The sequence below is a fragment of the Varroa destructor genome, unplaced genomic scaffold (genome assembly GCF_002443255.2).
Source record: "Varroa destructor unplaced genomic scaffold, Vdes_3.0 BEIS01000001.1, whole genome shotgun sequence".
NCBI lineage: Eukaryota > Metazoa > Arthropoda > Arachnida > Mesostigmata > Varroidae > Varroa > Varroa destructor.
The window spans coordinates 60,505,664-60,522,690 of NW_019211454.1; the positions used below are offsets into that span (position 1 = coordinate 60,505,664).

The 17,027-nt window shown below is 39.6% G+C and overlaps 1 long non-coding RNA gene across 4 annotated transcripts in view; it reads right to left on the reverse strand.

Moving 5' to 3' along the window:
* Positions 1-17,027, reverse strand: part of LOC147758894 (uncharacterized) — an 80,446-nt gene that overhangs the window by 6,601 nt on the left and 56,818 nt on the right. For 3 of the 4 annotated variants that reach the window (XR_015323708.1, XR_015323704.1, XR_015323705.1), the window contains exon 4: positions 1,092-2,262. This is a non-coding gene — a long non-coding RNA (uncharacterized LOC147758894). Of the gene's footprint in view, positions 1-1,091; positions 2,263-17,027 lie in introns of those variants that run through there. The other variant, XR_015323709.1, reaches the window with a different exon arrangement.

A 17,027-nucleotide genomic window follows, 5' to 3' on the forward strand; every position in this document is an offset into this window, starting at 1 on the left:
TAAATTAAACCTTACGACAGAAAATAGTAGCATGTACGGTAACGGCTACATACGTGATACTACACGTGACTAACTGTAGGACAACAGCTTACGAAAAACACCCTGAGAAATATTTTAGTGAAATTCAGCTCCCCATAATAAGGTTCATAAACGAATACATCCGCAGACGGAAACAAATTATGTAAAGATTCTGGCGGGAAAAGAGAGAACGGGCAGTGTTAAGTTTAATGTACGAGATGCGTATTTTCTGCGCGCGCATCACAGCGGAAAGGCTTACACGAGTGGGCCTTTGCAAGCTGAGTGTTTTGAATGTTTTTACGATTTGTTCTTCAAGCTCCGTTGTACGTAATTAGAAACCATTTAAGGATTACCAGCCATGAGAAAATTAGAAATGCTAGTAACAGTAATCATAGTGGACTATAGTTTTCACAGACTGGCACCCCTTTTAATAAATAGCGTCGCGATTAAAGCCAATGGTTCATGTTGCAGTAGAGATACCAACTCTCATCACCTATAACAATCATGCATTGCCTGAAGTCTGTTGGTGGTGCTGCAAAATTCTATTGTCGTACTCCTCGCGTGAAATCGTGCGCTATAGCTCTAAGAAACTTGCCGCTAGGACTGGTTACGGATTTTCTATCTTTATGGGTCTTCTACAATTAAAAGTGCGAGACAGCCATATTTCAACGTTCCGTCCCACGTTTGAACCAATGACTCGGCAGTTAGCATTATGAAATGAACAAGTTGACATATTGCTTCAGTAAAACGTACGATAGAGTACATTCTGGCAGGTCATAAAAGTTTAGCTATCTTTATTGTGTTGGAACATATGATCGTTGAGAGATTAGGAAATTAGAACAGAGATTAGAAACACAATTTTTGAAATATCGAATACTTAATATTTTACTTGTTTAAATAGTCTTCAAAGGGTATTTCTATAATAACGTGAATAAATATCTTTCCTTTCAATTGTTTCGCTTTCACCTGTTCCCTTTTTTTTTTTTTTTTTTAATTTCTGTTCGGGCCTCAAACGAATACTAACAGAAAACCTTTTTAATTTTACTTCTTGCAGAAACGAAAACGCTGCCAAAGTGACTCGGGATATTTGTGCCGTATATTGCATGGATGCAATTATTGCAAAGGTAGCTCAACAATGGAGACGGGCTACGCCGCGGTGATGATAATCGCCTGTAGGCACATTTGAACGAAGGTCGACAAATGACTCGTGAATTGACTGAGAAAATGAACTGCAGTCATGTGACTATCGCCAGGCATACGGAATCCACCGAATTTTCCCAAAGTTAAGAACTTTGCTGCAGAAAAGCATAAAAAACGCGACTACTCATTATTTCTCAATATGATGCCCGACACTGGGCGATACGTAACCATAGTCGCAGCTTGCTTCACAAAATTGTTATGGGTGATGAGAGTTGGTATCTCTACTGCAATATGAACCTTTAAAACGAATGGGTTGTTGGATAGGCACACCGAAATAAGCGGTCTTGAAAGTGTACACCTATGTCCAGAACTAAGTTAGATCTCTTCCCGAAAAAGGTCCATATTTTATATTCGATCGGACCTATATGCTGAAAATTGTCTGAGGCAACCCAAACGGCTAACAAGCATCTGTATATGGCCTAGTTACATCGAGTGGACGAGGTTATCCAACAGAAACCACCTAATAGGCCAGGCGAGGTCATTTTCTCCATAACAATACCAAACCATTCATTGCAAAGGTTATTGAGCCATCCTTGAGCGCTTGAGTGGTTGGTTCTCTTGCATCCATCGTATTTTGCAAAGCTTGCGTCAACGAATAAGCCCCGTTATTGATCACTGGTAAATAAAACTCAGAACAGTAGATCTGACACTGAATAGGGTTTTGAATGATTTTTTAATACCAGACCTGGGGAGACCTAACAGAGATGTGGTATGAGTGATGAAATAGGTGCACACGCATGCTAAAATAATTCGTTGTTAGAATACGAGCGAAACGCTGCATTCGAAAAAGAAGACTAACCCTGTTTTTGCTACAACCTATTTTGTTATTATTTTTCAATAAATTACGTAACAATACACCATCTTGTGAGAAGTTCAATAGCAGATACCTATCTACGTTCGTAAGAGAAATTTTTTTTCTTTAATAAAATGATCCAAATAAAGCAAAATGTAATATATTGAATATCCTGACAACTGTACATACGAAGCGGGTGACGTTCGGCGGTTGACGTTTACGGCGGTTACGTGTCGCAAGAAATCGCTCCTCTGAAAGTAATAAAAGACAGCAAAATTTTGTCAGGCAACGTCATTTTATAGTCTGAGCTATGTTCTGCATTCGATTACATGTATCGCAACTATCAGACCCAGATTTATTCTTTGCACACCCTTTTGCGAAAGATAATCCTACAAACCTGCTGGTTTATAGCTGGCCGTCACTAAACCTACAAGGCGTTTCTGTATTGAGCTCGGTATCAGTCATCGGAAGAGTAGAGATTAGTTAAACGGGTACGTACAACTTTAATTTTCGTAGCCGACCCCGTTTCCATCGGTGTATCGGTCGGATGTACGTTGCGAACGTACATTGAAATTTGAATAATAGTCGACTCATTCAACATTCAGATTCAGCTACATCTTTAAAGTTGCAACGAAAAAAATTCATAACGCCTGAGCAGTTTGCAGGACGTCCCCAGAAGTGTGTTCTATGATCTTTTCGCTTTTAAGCAAAGAATAGATTTGTTCAAGTAAGTTACTGCGATTGGTAACTGGCGAGACAGAGTGTTTTATTGCATCTGCAACGTTTCGAACTACACTGATAAATGAGAAGAATAGTTCTTTCTATAAGCTATAGTGAATTTTTCCCACGACCTTCTTAAGCTCACAGTTTGTCATGTTACCTATACGCTACATAGTGCAGCTAACTTCATTTGCGGTAGAAGATCTCTCATGGGACGAAGCGTTACTAATGTTAGCGTTCTGAGCTCTATTAGCCTGTTTAAGTAGCTAACAAATTGCATTTTTAAACATTGGATGGGGCTCGTTTTGACTTTTTTTAATTTAATTTAATTTTACAATTTAAACTTTAACAAGGAAGTAGATTGCATGGTGAGCCTTGAGGTAAAGAAATTACAGACATCAAATGTACTAAACCCATCAGGACTCATTGATTTAACTATGTTCATGCTTTTTGGGCTTATATATTTCTTCAGCTGCGTCGAATTCCAAAAACAATGACTTTTTTTTAAGGATCAGTTATTTTGACTAAATGTTTCGAGCACCGGCGCTGCCATTAAACGTTCCATCAGACTGCCGTGCTTAGATAGGGAACCTAGACCACCGTATCTCCAAGACTGGCAGGAAAACAGGTTAAGGGATCGTTTGCCTTGAATGGGCACCATAAACATAGGTGTACGTAGGACTTAACGGTAGGTTTAAGCGCCTTAAGCAGCTAGAATGTGCCACAGTTGCATTGCTACAAAGGTTATTATATTACTATGATAATGGTGCCTTCAGGATCTAATGCATAATAAATAATGACCCTAATGATGTCGAAGGCCGGTAACGGTTCGTTGTGTACAATTAAAACGAGAGTATTTGGTTACATCGAGACGTCCTAACTTCATGGGAGCAGACCATCTTTTTAAGCATTCGAGACAGATTCGAATAATGTTCAACGGATTTTGCAGAAAATTTTACAAAGTGTTTTCTAAATCTTTTACGCATTGAAGATAGCATTTATCGAATTACATGCTAGAAACCGTAGTGGACTATATTTAGGCCTTTAGGGACTTCGAATAAGAACTAGAAAAGTCATGTCTGTAGAGAAGAATTCCTACTAATGAAACAGAGATTTCTTCGCATTTAACTATGAAGCTACTTTACCTTCTTAGTATTTTCCGATCCTCTCAAACCTAGCTGTCTTTTATAACAAAATTATTATAGATGTTTACCATCTGCGTGAAAGCAGTGCAACAGAAATTCAAGGCTATAGAGGAGAGATCAGGATCAGCTACGTATTGGAGATAGGATGGACAGCGCACGCTAAAAATACCCTATCCTATGAGCACTTATTTCTACTAAATGTCTTCATGATTTTCAATTAACTCTCACCTTTGGCCCCCAGTTACTACGCAGGCACGATACCATGAATTTATATTAAGAGAGTAGATGTGCCCTTGTACCAACTTACACGGCACGCCTTTTGGTGATCTGATGTAATACAAACAAAATTACTTGTTTTAGGCTTTTTTAGTTCATAAAATATCGACGTGGCCTGTACACTCTTCGTTCTGGTTTTTCTCTGTTTGCCCTCTTGTCTGTTTACAAAAGTGAGGGACATCGGCTCGATTTCTTTAACTAAAGCAGTTATTTAGTGAAAATTAAGTAAGGGTTTAAATTCATTCGGCTAGCTGAGCAAGCGTACCACGTTGACTGTATCACAATTTGCGCGCTAAATTGTCGGGTCCGTCACAATCAGGACTCGATCAAAGGTTTTTTCATTGTGGTCTAGCTCAGCAGTTCGACATTAACCCAACGATTACATAAGTTCGTTTACAGAGATGGCTCAAAGTGTTACTTTGCGCAATATCGCCTAAGTCTTTGGTCACATTAAATAATTTCCACTCGATCTTCGAAGCCTTTTCTTGCGAGAATACGGCACATGCATTACGTAATAGGTTTTGTTACATTAACATTTCGTGACACGGGGCGAGTGTACCTACACCATTATTATCGTAAGCCCACTTTTTTCGAGACACTTACTGCCAATAGACTGGGCAATATACGCTTTGCGTACGGTTCTGTACGACCCTCCAGCAGCAAGATGTCCGCTCTGATTACAGAGTATCGCAGTACTCTAAACATATAGACGGTGAAGAAAAACTTTTTTATCGACAAGCTCCTTATGCTTCTTGCGTCTAAGTGGTGTACTGTTTGTCCAAAAGGATACCAGCCGGTCCGTTAGTACTAGTTACACTGGCAAATTTTTCTGCCTAAACAAAAGGATTTGGAAATGAGTCGATTGGCTTCTTTCTTTATTGTATCTGAGTCTATCTTTGCACAAAATCGTCTTTGCTTACAGAGCGGCTTGATGGTACTGATTTGCATTATGTTATCATTTTACTAACTTTCCCATGCAGGATTTCAGGATCTAACTATGCTAATGATAGAGCAACTCAAAACTATCCCATATCTGCGATATGACGGATCAAGTTCCTGAACCAGCAGATAAAGTTATAGGAAACGAATGACTGCTATGCTATACACACGTTTAAGATCGAATGCACCAGCAAATCACCAGAAAGTACAATTTTACATAATTATATATTTGCAAGTTTTTTGTGACCGTATAATCTTGTCTACATTACGCTGAAGGTAAGTGCTACATTGTTGGTAATTGTAACAGACTTGCTCGTTTTCACGGAAACATTTGAAGTAGCCATAACGAAACCGTTCGTTTTTCGTAATTCCCGAAAATAACCGGGCGAAAGGGAGTTCCATCTGTCGCGACGGTGGCATTGATAAATGTGAACTTTGGGATTCGGATTTATATTTGTATACCCGACAGTTAGCGCACTTCGAAAATACTTTTCGAAGAACCTCACGGTGTGGCAATGCCTCCCTTTCTCCGGAAGAAGGGTCGAACAATTGAGTTTCCGTAACAGATTTCTTGTCTACTAACGAAATCGAAAAGAGATTACACGAGACGTACACGGATACTGGGCTTTACAAGATTCTCCATTTGATATACACATGTTTCTAACCATTAGTCCAGCATCGTCTGCGCTGCGCAGTCTACCTCGTCAAATGTATATCTGTGAGTTCACAACCGACCTTTTTGTAAATATCACCATTATGCGTGATGCTATCACTCAATAAGTAATGTGATGCTAGGGCTATACTAGCGGTATTCGAACATGTCTCCCCTTACGATAAATTTATATCCGTTCTGCAAAAATAGTTAACGGTTAAATTAAAGATTCGTGTCTGAGTGAACTGGTCTGTTCTATCTAGGGACTAGATAGAGGTTGATAATAGATTATGGAAAAATCCTTAACAAGGCCGGCTTTTTTTGTCATGCTCAAGAGAGATTGATGTGAAGAAATGGCATCGCTCGTAAGTGGGGATACTGAATAGATGATAATCCAGGTCTAGGCTATTGCTCACATGACGTAGTTCAAATAAACCTAGTCGTTCAGCATTTCTTTTCACGGAGCTCAAGATCCATAATCTATGTAATGTAGTGAAATGGTTAACTCAGGCGTTTCGATTATGCTGAACTGTCGAATACGGAATTACGTAACGTGAAATACGTGTTTACGCTATATCGTAAACTGCACGATATCCCGATGTCGTTCTACTGGGATCCGCCTATATTTCACGCTATGTAAATTCATCCTTGTGCCGCAGTTTTTTTTGGCGAGGAGGGGGGCAGGGGGCTTATTAAGAGCATCTGTTTAACTAAACGATTTTATCGTAGAGTAATCTCTGCGCATCATAATAATTTACATTTCACAGTGGTACGTTTTCCACTGGCGAAGGATAATAGATTTTAAATTTCACATTTGAGTTCGACTTTAAGGGCTAGCTTCACAATTTAGCTAGACTAGAGGCACTAAAATTGTATGAGGCATATTTGACCTAATCCGTTGAACTATCCTGCACAAAATTCTCTTACTAGATCATTTTATCTTTTAGTTTCTCTCACAACTACCAGAACAGGGTTCGAAAAAAATATATCGGTTACGTTCATCTGAACTATATACTGTACTCATACGATGGGACCTTCTAACCACAACAGCGAATAGAATGAAAACCGAAGCTGACGATTTCCTATTAAATTCCGAATCAAAAACGAGCTAATAAAACCTCGCTCTAAATCTCTCTTTCCGAAGTGCGGCATACATTTATTTAGCGTTGTTTCCGACCAGTAGATATAATGAAGACAATATATTAAAGAATTGCGATTATTTTCCTTCATTAAAACGACGTATCAGTTTATTCGAAGGTATCTAAAGGGTTGAAGAGCTTGAATAATTTTTTAAACTATAGAACGCGATCGGACTGCATGTAAATTTATCTTTAGCGTCCGTTTCGTCCTGTTTGCAGCGCAAAGCCCACGCTCTACAAAACTTCTCAACGACGGTGCATATATGATTTGTATCCTAGCGCACCTGATTTCGTTATCTGAATGCTCTGTAAGGTACGAAATCCACTCCGATGATATGAATTTCAATATAAAGAATATGGGCTTGATTGAATCTATTATTCGGTTCTGTCTCCCCCAATTTAGCCCGTGATAATTTTATAACTCTACAGTATGATGTCGATTGCCGCGACACACAACCGGAATGAGGCTGTTCATGAATTTGAAATATCTGGCAGTATGACTCGTTTCCTGGTAAAACAAAACAATCATATTAACTGTAGTCCCTGATATGTATGATTAGCAGCTTAAGCTCGAATTCATTTGGTGCTGTCACCTCGCTTGATACGTCTCTGCTAGGCGGCGCCCGACCCATGGCGCTGTTCTCGATCTTCCTCAAATGGGTTCTTTGCTGTTAGAAGCTGTCTGTTTTCACCTATCCTGGGCCCAACTCTACAGTGTTTTCCTTTCAGCTTCATAAGACGTTTTTCCCAAATGATTCAGTGGTCATAGCGACGTGTTTGAGATCCTGAGGAGCAGTGACCTCCTGAATGCTCCTTGATCTTCTAATTTCCGGTTTTGAAATAAGTGTAGGACGACGTAATTGTTATCTGGCCGGAAGCTTCTTGCCCGATCTTGGAACCAATTTGAGAAATATATTCAAACTGATCGATCTGCTGAATCGCTTTGGACGGAATGGTGCATCTCTATTATAGCCCCTTGTTGGATGTCACACGCGTAATCGTTAATGTTTAAAGAAATGACGATTACCGAAAGTATCATAAATCGATAGCTTCGAAGCCACCGTATACACAATACAATATAAAATCTCAATATGCACTGCAGCCGAATGGGGACCTTTGATACGCCCCAAAGGAACCATTTTTTATTTAGAGTATAGCACCCTAAATTGTTAATTTTCCGTTTTCAGCGAACGTTCCACGAACGCTTGGGGCAGGTAGTTTCGCATGAATGTATGTGAAATGCCTGCCACTGTGGTAAAATATAAGCGTATCTTCGAAGCCTGTTTTGTATGACTAGCCGGTGGCTCGAATGCCAATTCACACAATGGACATATTTCAGTTTTTTGTAATGAATCTACGTTTAAGGCTAGATCAATACATTGTTCCATAGAAGAAAGCACAGTAAATACTTGCTTCTAGAAAGCCAGGAACGGTTATCCCTCTATATGCTCTAGCTTCCCGTATGTGAGACAAAAAAAAAGTTTAAAGTTGATGCATCAACACTTAATAGTATGGCATTATATAGCATAATATATTTCTCTCTGAATTAGGATTTACTTAATAACGAACGATTTTATTCAAAACATAATAGGTTGTATGGCCACAGGAGCGGCGATGCTTAGCAAATATTGCTTTTCCCCGGTCCATTATTTGTAGTGCGTTATTACCTGTTTTTGCTCGAAGATCTTGTGTTTGCATTAGACCTCGTGTCCAATGAATAAACAAAAGGAAACATGGAATCAGGAGTGAATACTATTTACATAACAGAGCATAGACTGGGCCTGATCTACGTTGCAGCCACTAAGGTAACGTCCATTGCTTGTGTGTACTGTCAATGAAAAGGACGGCTTGTTTTCTCAATGGAATCTGCATATTGCGCTTTTTATTGTACGCAGAACGTCGCCTTTTGCGTGCTATTGTCTCTTGTTATGCTGTTCATCTGTAACTCTTGCTGAAGCTCGCACAATACCACACAGCTAGGTAGGCAAGTTTTCGGCAATATCGGTTAATGATTCCCACAAAATAAAGGGTCCTATTTTTTAGGTAGGGTTCCGCAAAGTTCTATAAATGTATTGTCTAGCCAAACTTTTCTACATTTCCCGTAAAATACGTTTGTCTACGATTGTTAAGAGCAAATATGCCGTCGCAAATCGTTGAGGAGCTTCACTTTAGACATTCAGTATTACACACTGTAAACTGCAATGACGTTACCGTAGTTACTAGATGTTGCTATATCAGCAATAGCGCAAATAGTACGATGAGCCCGTAAATTTTTATTGTACATAGTCAATATTCTGTGTCCAATACGTACGGAGCACGGGATATTTGCAAAATTAAAAATTGTTTCCCGTCGAGGATCTCGAATACGTGTCGAATGTATGTGTCGAACGTACGTCCGAATGAAAAAAAAAATGCATGGAAACGTCTAAGCCTCGGACTTCTAGAAAATTACGAGAAAATAGTGGCAGCAAATTATAACTAATATCGATATGCTACACACCTTGTTCATACAATTACATCAATAGGTTGGTGAAGACGCTATCACCTTCATGTTTAACTTAGGTTTTAACGCCGATAGCTATATGTAGTTCTTAATCTAATCAAACACAGCTCAAAATTACATGGCCTATCACTTATCTGTCGCAAAACGTCTGAACCTCACGGTACTGACCAGTCTACTGGGATTACGGCCCTTCTACTGGGCGTAGTCAAGTAAAATTTTTCCAACATGCCGTTGTAGTTACTCCTGCCAATTGGCTAAGGACGATATTTATGCCATTCGGCCTTGCATGGTCTTTTTATGGATGTACTTGTTCTATATTGTTCTGTCCAAAGCAAAATCGCGCACCTTCGTACTTCAAATTAATTACAAGAGGGGAATTTTTCAACTACCATAACGTGCGCTATTTTTGCATATCTCGTACGATATGCATACGAGATTGCAGCATATCTGCTGCAATTCCGTGTCATCGAGGTTGTTATTGCTCAGCACGTGGAATTTTGTCTTTGAGCTCAACATGTTGATTAATTATGGAAAGATAACTTTTCGAAGCATGCGCCCAACGAGTCACACGGTGCTTTGTACTGAGTACCCTTCTACTGCTCGTTCTACGACGTCCTGTATAATACGCTTTGACTGTGAGCACTTAGAAAATATTTTCTTGATTGTACCTACCCTTACCTGTCACCTACATCAACTTGCCAGGGCTTCTCGCTTTCTACTGCCCATATGTATCTACTGGTGCTTTGTAAAGGAAAAATAACCTTCCTTTTATTGTCAATAATTTATGAGAGATTACACAATGAAAGCAAGCTAGAAGAGCAGCACAAGCGTACTACGGTCCTTCCCAAGAGCTTCTCCTATTTTAGCTATTGCAAAATAATACTCGCTATAATACTGTCTGATAATCACTTAGTTAATGCGTCGACGCTCAATGGTAAAAGAAAAGATATCCTATTGGCAACCATGTTGCAACGTTCAGGCTCGCTAGTCCTAAACTAGACATGCCGGAGGCATTACCGGGCTGTTATTGACTGTTACATCCAAAAAATACACGTCAAACTGTCACACGTAAAAGGATGCAAACAGCATATTCCGACTATCGCATGGTAATTGTGCTAATAACAGGTGCAAAAATCTCTCGAATTGGGGAAAAGCTATGGGACAATCAAGCCAACTGGGCTTGCTATTATGAACGAAGGAACCGTTACATGTATCGAAAGTGTCGCCTTTTTTTTGCTAATACATGCATTTCCTTCTTAATGCATGTATCACCCATTTTCTACGAGCAAGCTTTGATTAGCAAGCACGGTCTGTAAGGAGCTAAGTTTTTGCTAAAGATCTCCAAGTTTTTTCAATATCATAACTTTTATTTGTCTCACGTGGAAATAAACTATTACCCCCCCCCCCCCCCCACTCCTCCCCGCTCCGCCATCCCTTTGAAAACAACATCTCATTCAGAAATTTTTTAGCATTCAACTGGGAATATGGGTTTCTTGGATGCAAAAGTATGACAACTAACTTTTGTTTTACCCCTATTCTGTTCAATATGCTTAAGCTCGTTTTATTCAATAACCATTTTTATTATCATCGCAGTATTTTATATCTAAATAATGTGCTGTTTAATGTATTAGAGGACAGTGTTACGAAATTGCTAGCTTCTGCAGCGGCAGCAGTAGCAGCGCACAGATGAAGACTGGTAGAGGCTAAATTACAACAAGCCCTCATAGCAAGGAGCAGTTCGTATCTGAAGCTAGACCATATACAGTTAAAGCAACAAGGCTTATTCTAGACGACCTTGCCCCAGGTGGGAATATTTACATTTAATTATACCTTCTACCTTATAGAGCAGTATAGACGTAGCTCCCCTATCCTCTAACTTTTACGAAGCTTCTATTCGATTCAGTATGTAGATTTGAAACAGTACGTAGATTGAATAACGTAGTTTGGAAAAAAAAGTTACGTTAGAGTACTTTGCAATTTTTCGATGAAGAAATAATGGAATTTCGCGTAAGATTTTAGCCATCGTTGTAGTATCAAGCTCGCTTGATTTTTTCATTTTTGTGTCAACCCTGACAAAATAACTTGACAGATAGAGTACGCGGGTAGTCATCATACAGAAGGGTTCTTAGTACTTCGTATAAGTTTGACTAGCCTAAAGCCAGCGCAAGATAAATCACAAAATCCTCTTTTATTCGTTGTAAACATCGGCCGAACTCGACCACTTCGACACTCAGTAGGCGGCGAATAAGGCGTGACTTTATCGGGCCTTCCCTATTGACTTTAGTCAATCTACTTGGGCTTGTAAGTCCGTGCTTATGAGCCTAAGGTTGAAGTGAGATAAAACCATGGCTACTTCCGCCGACACGTCCTACCATTACGGATGAGGACACTGCACAACGCTTCTAACTCCCGCAAGCCGACGCACTAAGATAGGGGCTTAAAGGATAATACATATATATTACTCCTCTTTAGGAATCAGCATTTCACGATATCTTTTAAACGGTGTGAATTAACTAAGCATATATCTTTAGAGGCTGGATTCCCTAGAGAGAACTACCAAGGACAAAGGTCCATAACTCGACTTTCAGTTCGAAGTGTACGAACATTTTACAAAGTAATGCTTTACATCTTTAGAAACTCATACGGAGAACTCTGTTTGAGCTCTTTATCACTTTAGTTATACGTACACGTGATTCGTGTTCAGTGCTGAACTGTTCATCTTAATGAAGATGAAGGATAATAAAGGGTAGTTGGTGGGGCATCTGCGCAACTTAGTAATAAAGATTTGGTACAGAAAAAAATATAGAGACTCATCTAGACACGACACTTTGAATTTGTTTATAGTTGTATGTACAATTGTATTCGTTGGCACATAAGCGAGACAATCATCACGAACCTGCAAGAATTTCTGGCTCCAACGTCATCTTTCGCATGCTATATCAATACAAAACAATATAATGAAATATAAGCGTGTTTCGATATAGCAGCGAATTGCCAAATGAATCGACGTAAAAATCACATTGTACTGCACGCATTTATTAAAAAAGAGCAAAAGTCAACGCATTAACATTACTGTAAAATTACTTTCACTTCCTTTACTAAGCAACTTCATCGAATTCGCAGTGCCGACCTAAAACAAACCGCAATTTGAGGCTTTTTTTTTTTCATTTTAATCATATCTGGGTTCATGTCATTCCATTGCGTCAACCAATACAAGAAGCCCTGAGGTATGGAGCTAATGGAAACGTCACGAGATGCAGGACCTAGTCTATAAATATAGACGACTTTTCTGGTCCATAAGTGAAGGCAGCGCTGCATGCAAGAACATCGATTTGACAACTGAGTCTACCCGTTTATTAACCTAGCTGGCTTAATGTTAGTAAACATTTCGTTTCGCGCTACCCGTTTATTGATTGACAATAATAAAATTATTAGAACAAAGATTTAGAGGTTTCACCCTTCGAGGTTTTTCCTTATTGCGTTCAGTCTGTTTTCTGGCTTTTGCCCTATCTGAACGCGAAGTAGCGGAGCCCCATCTGGAGCATGTAGACGAAGACCCTAGTTCGGCCTTGCCACCTTTGACGTCGCAGAGAAGATCTCAAAATCTTCTTCAACAATATTCGCCTTTGTGCGTTGCCGCTGTTACTTCCATTGATAATCTTATAGTTGTTTCTGAGTGATATTCACTGGTCTGGCGTCCATCTGCATGTCTGTTTGTCTCCGTTTTGTGCCGTCCCCCTTTTATCCGGAGAAATATTTAAGAAGAATATGTGCATGCTGCACCAACATACTAGGCAAGGGATCGTGTTCCTGCTGACGTTTCCATACCATTAAATGGGATCTCGTTACCCACGGTGTGGTATTCGGTGCGGGTCAAAAAAGTGCCCTAACTCCTGCTGGACCGACCAGAGAGCAACAAGCTTTTAGGCCAATTCTCTTGGTCAAGACGATACGCGCAAAGTCCGGACGAAACAGCACGATCATTAACAAAGGAAACGTGTACGCGGTTTGGCCGATCTACGTCGACAGAGCGAGCTGGATAGCCGAGGCTAGCAGCAATCGTACGTACACATGGTAAATGACCTCATGCGAAGAAAATGAGCGAATCATTTTCATCGAAGGTATTATACAGCTATCCAAATGCGGTCAGATTTCTTGTCTATTAGTTCCTTTGAGCAAAAAAAAGCTTTGTTCAGAAGCAATTATCTGGTCTGTCATATCTCACCGGTGGCCCTGGCAGTGGTAGCTGTGGTTATCATTTCATCGCGGCCCCCATCTAATAGCAGCTACACAAAGCCAGTTTGTAGAGATTCGACAACCATGATACTTATCTTAACTGTAGCATTCTCAGCTACAGAGGAGAAGTCCAGAGACAAACCATAAAACGCGTCGCAACGGTAACGGTAGTAGTAGTGTCAACCTGTACTAATAGCGTCTGCTGTGCCAACATCATTGACTATTATGCTAAAAGCCGATCAAACTTTTTTTTGTGTCTTGACAAGGAGGTATATCGTACCTAGCCAGGGTTGAATGATGTAGTGAGTCACTGAAATGTCTAATATGATCAAGCCGTTTGATCGAACACGATACTTTTGTGATATTCATATCTGCCAAGAATATATTTCTATTCCGCCTGACTTGAGTTGGACAAATTTCAATTGAGAGGTTGCGTATCAGTAAAACTTAATTTAATAGTATTGTCCCATGCCTAACGATTGGCAGGCCATTATTCAATAAGCTGTTAACCCTTTGCAAAGGGACCTGCGTCTCGCATTAAGCTCAACTGCCCAAATTGATTTGCGTATTCTGTGAGCATTCTCTAGCTATCTAATACAGACTCGAACATTTCTCGTATACGATTAGAAAGCGCGATCTCCACAATGAAACCGAAAGTATGTTTTGGGAAGTTAATCCAACGGAATAACGTTCTAATGAAATGATGTACACCCAGAAGTGTTTCGCTTAGCTTGAACGCGATCCGGAACGGTGGACTCGATGGAAAACCTACTCTAATGTTAGTAGCTCGACTTCCAGGTTTGTTGTCCACTACGTTGTCTATATCCTAATTAAGTTCGGATGCTAATGTCTTCTAGGTATATGATAACGTATATAATAAATCCAAGACCAGCATCGAAATATTTTATACGACTCAGACTGCCTTCAAGTAAACTTCCGATTAAGCTTATTATCGCCATATAAATAAGTGATACCTCGATCATGGGATTATCCTAGAAAGAATCGTTGTTTCTATTACTTATATATTAAATATAGAAGCACATCTCTATATTATGTTAGTCACGGCTCTTGCTATAGATATATTGTCAGTTTCGCAATTAGTGTTTGTACTGTCATTCCTTCTTATACCTCAATATCGCTTTCCGGTAACAAACTTAAACTTAGCCTTAACAAAAGGCCTTTAGCTAGCATATTGTCGGAAACAATTTCTTTGCCGTATTCCGAATCTTTGGAACCAACAAAAGCTAACGTTTCCAGATCATTGGGCCAAGACCCTGTGTCCTTAACCGTAACTGCACCGACGGCTTGTGTAGTTGAAGATAAAATACGCGCTCTTTTCTGGATGTGGATAATTTGAGGCCGACGGATATGTATGATCGCAATGGTATGAAGAGGGAAAAAAATTTAATCTTTTTGGGTTCTATTTTTCATATTTATTCTGTTACCTGAAACGCTTATTTTACTTCAATCGAATGCCCATATAGCGTAAGTGCACGGCACCTCGGTCATCTATTTTTGACAAGGTTTAATGGCTGTAAGGTTTTATAAGCCGTGTTTTTCGATTATACCGCGACACAGATTTCAGCCGCCCATCTTGTCTCGTGATGTCATTTGCAGTTAAAGAAACAGGTTATAAATGAAGCGGCGATTGTTTGCCATCTTAGTGTTGAGCTGTTAGATAGTTTCAGAGTAATTTCCCTTATAAATTTATTAGCCTGTCCGTAAACTCGGTCCCTGTACTCCGACGAACCTGCTATCCTAACACAATGTGTCGTAGGCAGTTTATGCGAAAAATACAGGTTGAATAGGGCTACATTATAAGTAGACACTGATGATACCTCGATCCAACAAGACCTAGACGCGATTGATGCGAGGAATGCTGATGGCCATCACGAAAACGGTACCAATATAAGTGGCATTATTATTAAAATCCATAAATGCTAATAATAGATGCTCTTTAGATAACATATCGTGTCGTCTGTGTACTTACGACGATTGCATGTATAGTTAGATAGAGGAAACAAGAGCTAGAATGACAGGGAGAGGAGTACGTAGAACATGACATTCGTCTGTACAACAAAAGCCATGGCGGCGGGGCAATACTGCCCTGATGTCAAGGCGTATTTGGCATTACCGAAGGTAAGCCATCCAGAATATGATATATATTCATGCATCCTTGCACCGAATATCAAAGCTCTAAGACAGGGATAATTTAATTCTCCCGATTCAGACGCTTTGATCCTTTATGAAAACAGGTCTGCCATGTTTAGTAGAAGAAATGCGTAATTGGAATTCTGCATTTGTATGAAACAGTGAGGACGTTTTAGTGAATAAGGCATGAAATTTTATTCGCAGCGATTGCTACCGTCCCAGGCATCCCTGACGTGAAACAAATTGTGTTTATGTATACAAATATTTGTTAACATCTCGGCTTTTTTTTCTATTAATTTTAAACAAAAAAAAAAGATCCAGGAGTTCAAACAATTAGTTCATTTCAGACTAACTAAATATAAAAGAAAGAAGAATGAAGTTATCACTGAAAACAAATGATGTTACAGAGAAATATATTACCAATTTATTCGTCAACGACTGTGGTTTAAAGAAGCTAAGTACGATTTATGAATTTTCAATAAATACTGATTGAATTAATTTATGGGTCATTCATAAGTTGGCCATTCAACAAAATTAAGAGGAATCTTATTTTTTAAACGGGGTTATGCCTAGAGAAGCTGATATTTATAATCATATGCTGTTAAGTCAGGCAGATCAAAGACGATGATTTGCATGCCATAGGTTTACATGAAGTTCTGCTGCGCAACGTAATGCTCTTTCTTAAATAGCCCAACTACTGATACATTAACAAGCTGCATCGGATTAGATAAGGAACAGTAACGATGTGCGCATTGTTCTTCAAAACCAACTCGATCGGATTGAAGCCTGTGCGGCGAATATCGAAGGCATGCTGTCCTTGAGTACAGTGACCACAAACACTCCGCGATTTCCGAGTGTCCCGTGAGCGTTACATGACGATTGTCCAAGGGCAAATTCTTTCCGATCGACCGTAAACAGTGTACCGATAGACATATTAACCAAGTTGTGTGTTCAAGCCTACAAATTGGCGCAAACCATTTTCGAAAAATACGTTTTTTGCAAGAAATTTTTCGATAATAACGATAGAGTAAGGTGAAGCTGAAGGTTTCCTAGCTACGAGGCTAAGCGCACGCATCTCACGGGTTTCGTTGAATCTGATGTTTAAAAAATTCTCGAGCCGCAAATTGTGAGTTGCAGCGTTCGAAGATTCGCGTCGTACAAAGTTCTGGGTCTGAAAACACTCCCAGACCCAATAGCTATTTACCAATTAGACCTTTTCGACCCATATGCAAGCGATTTTCAAACTAAGCAATCT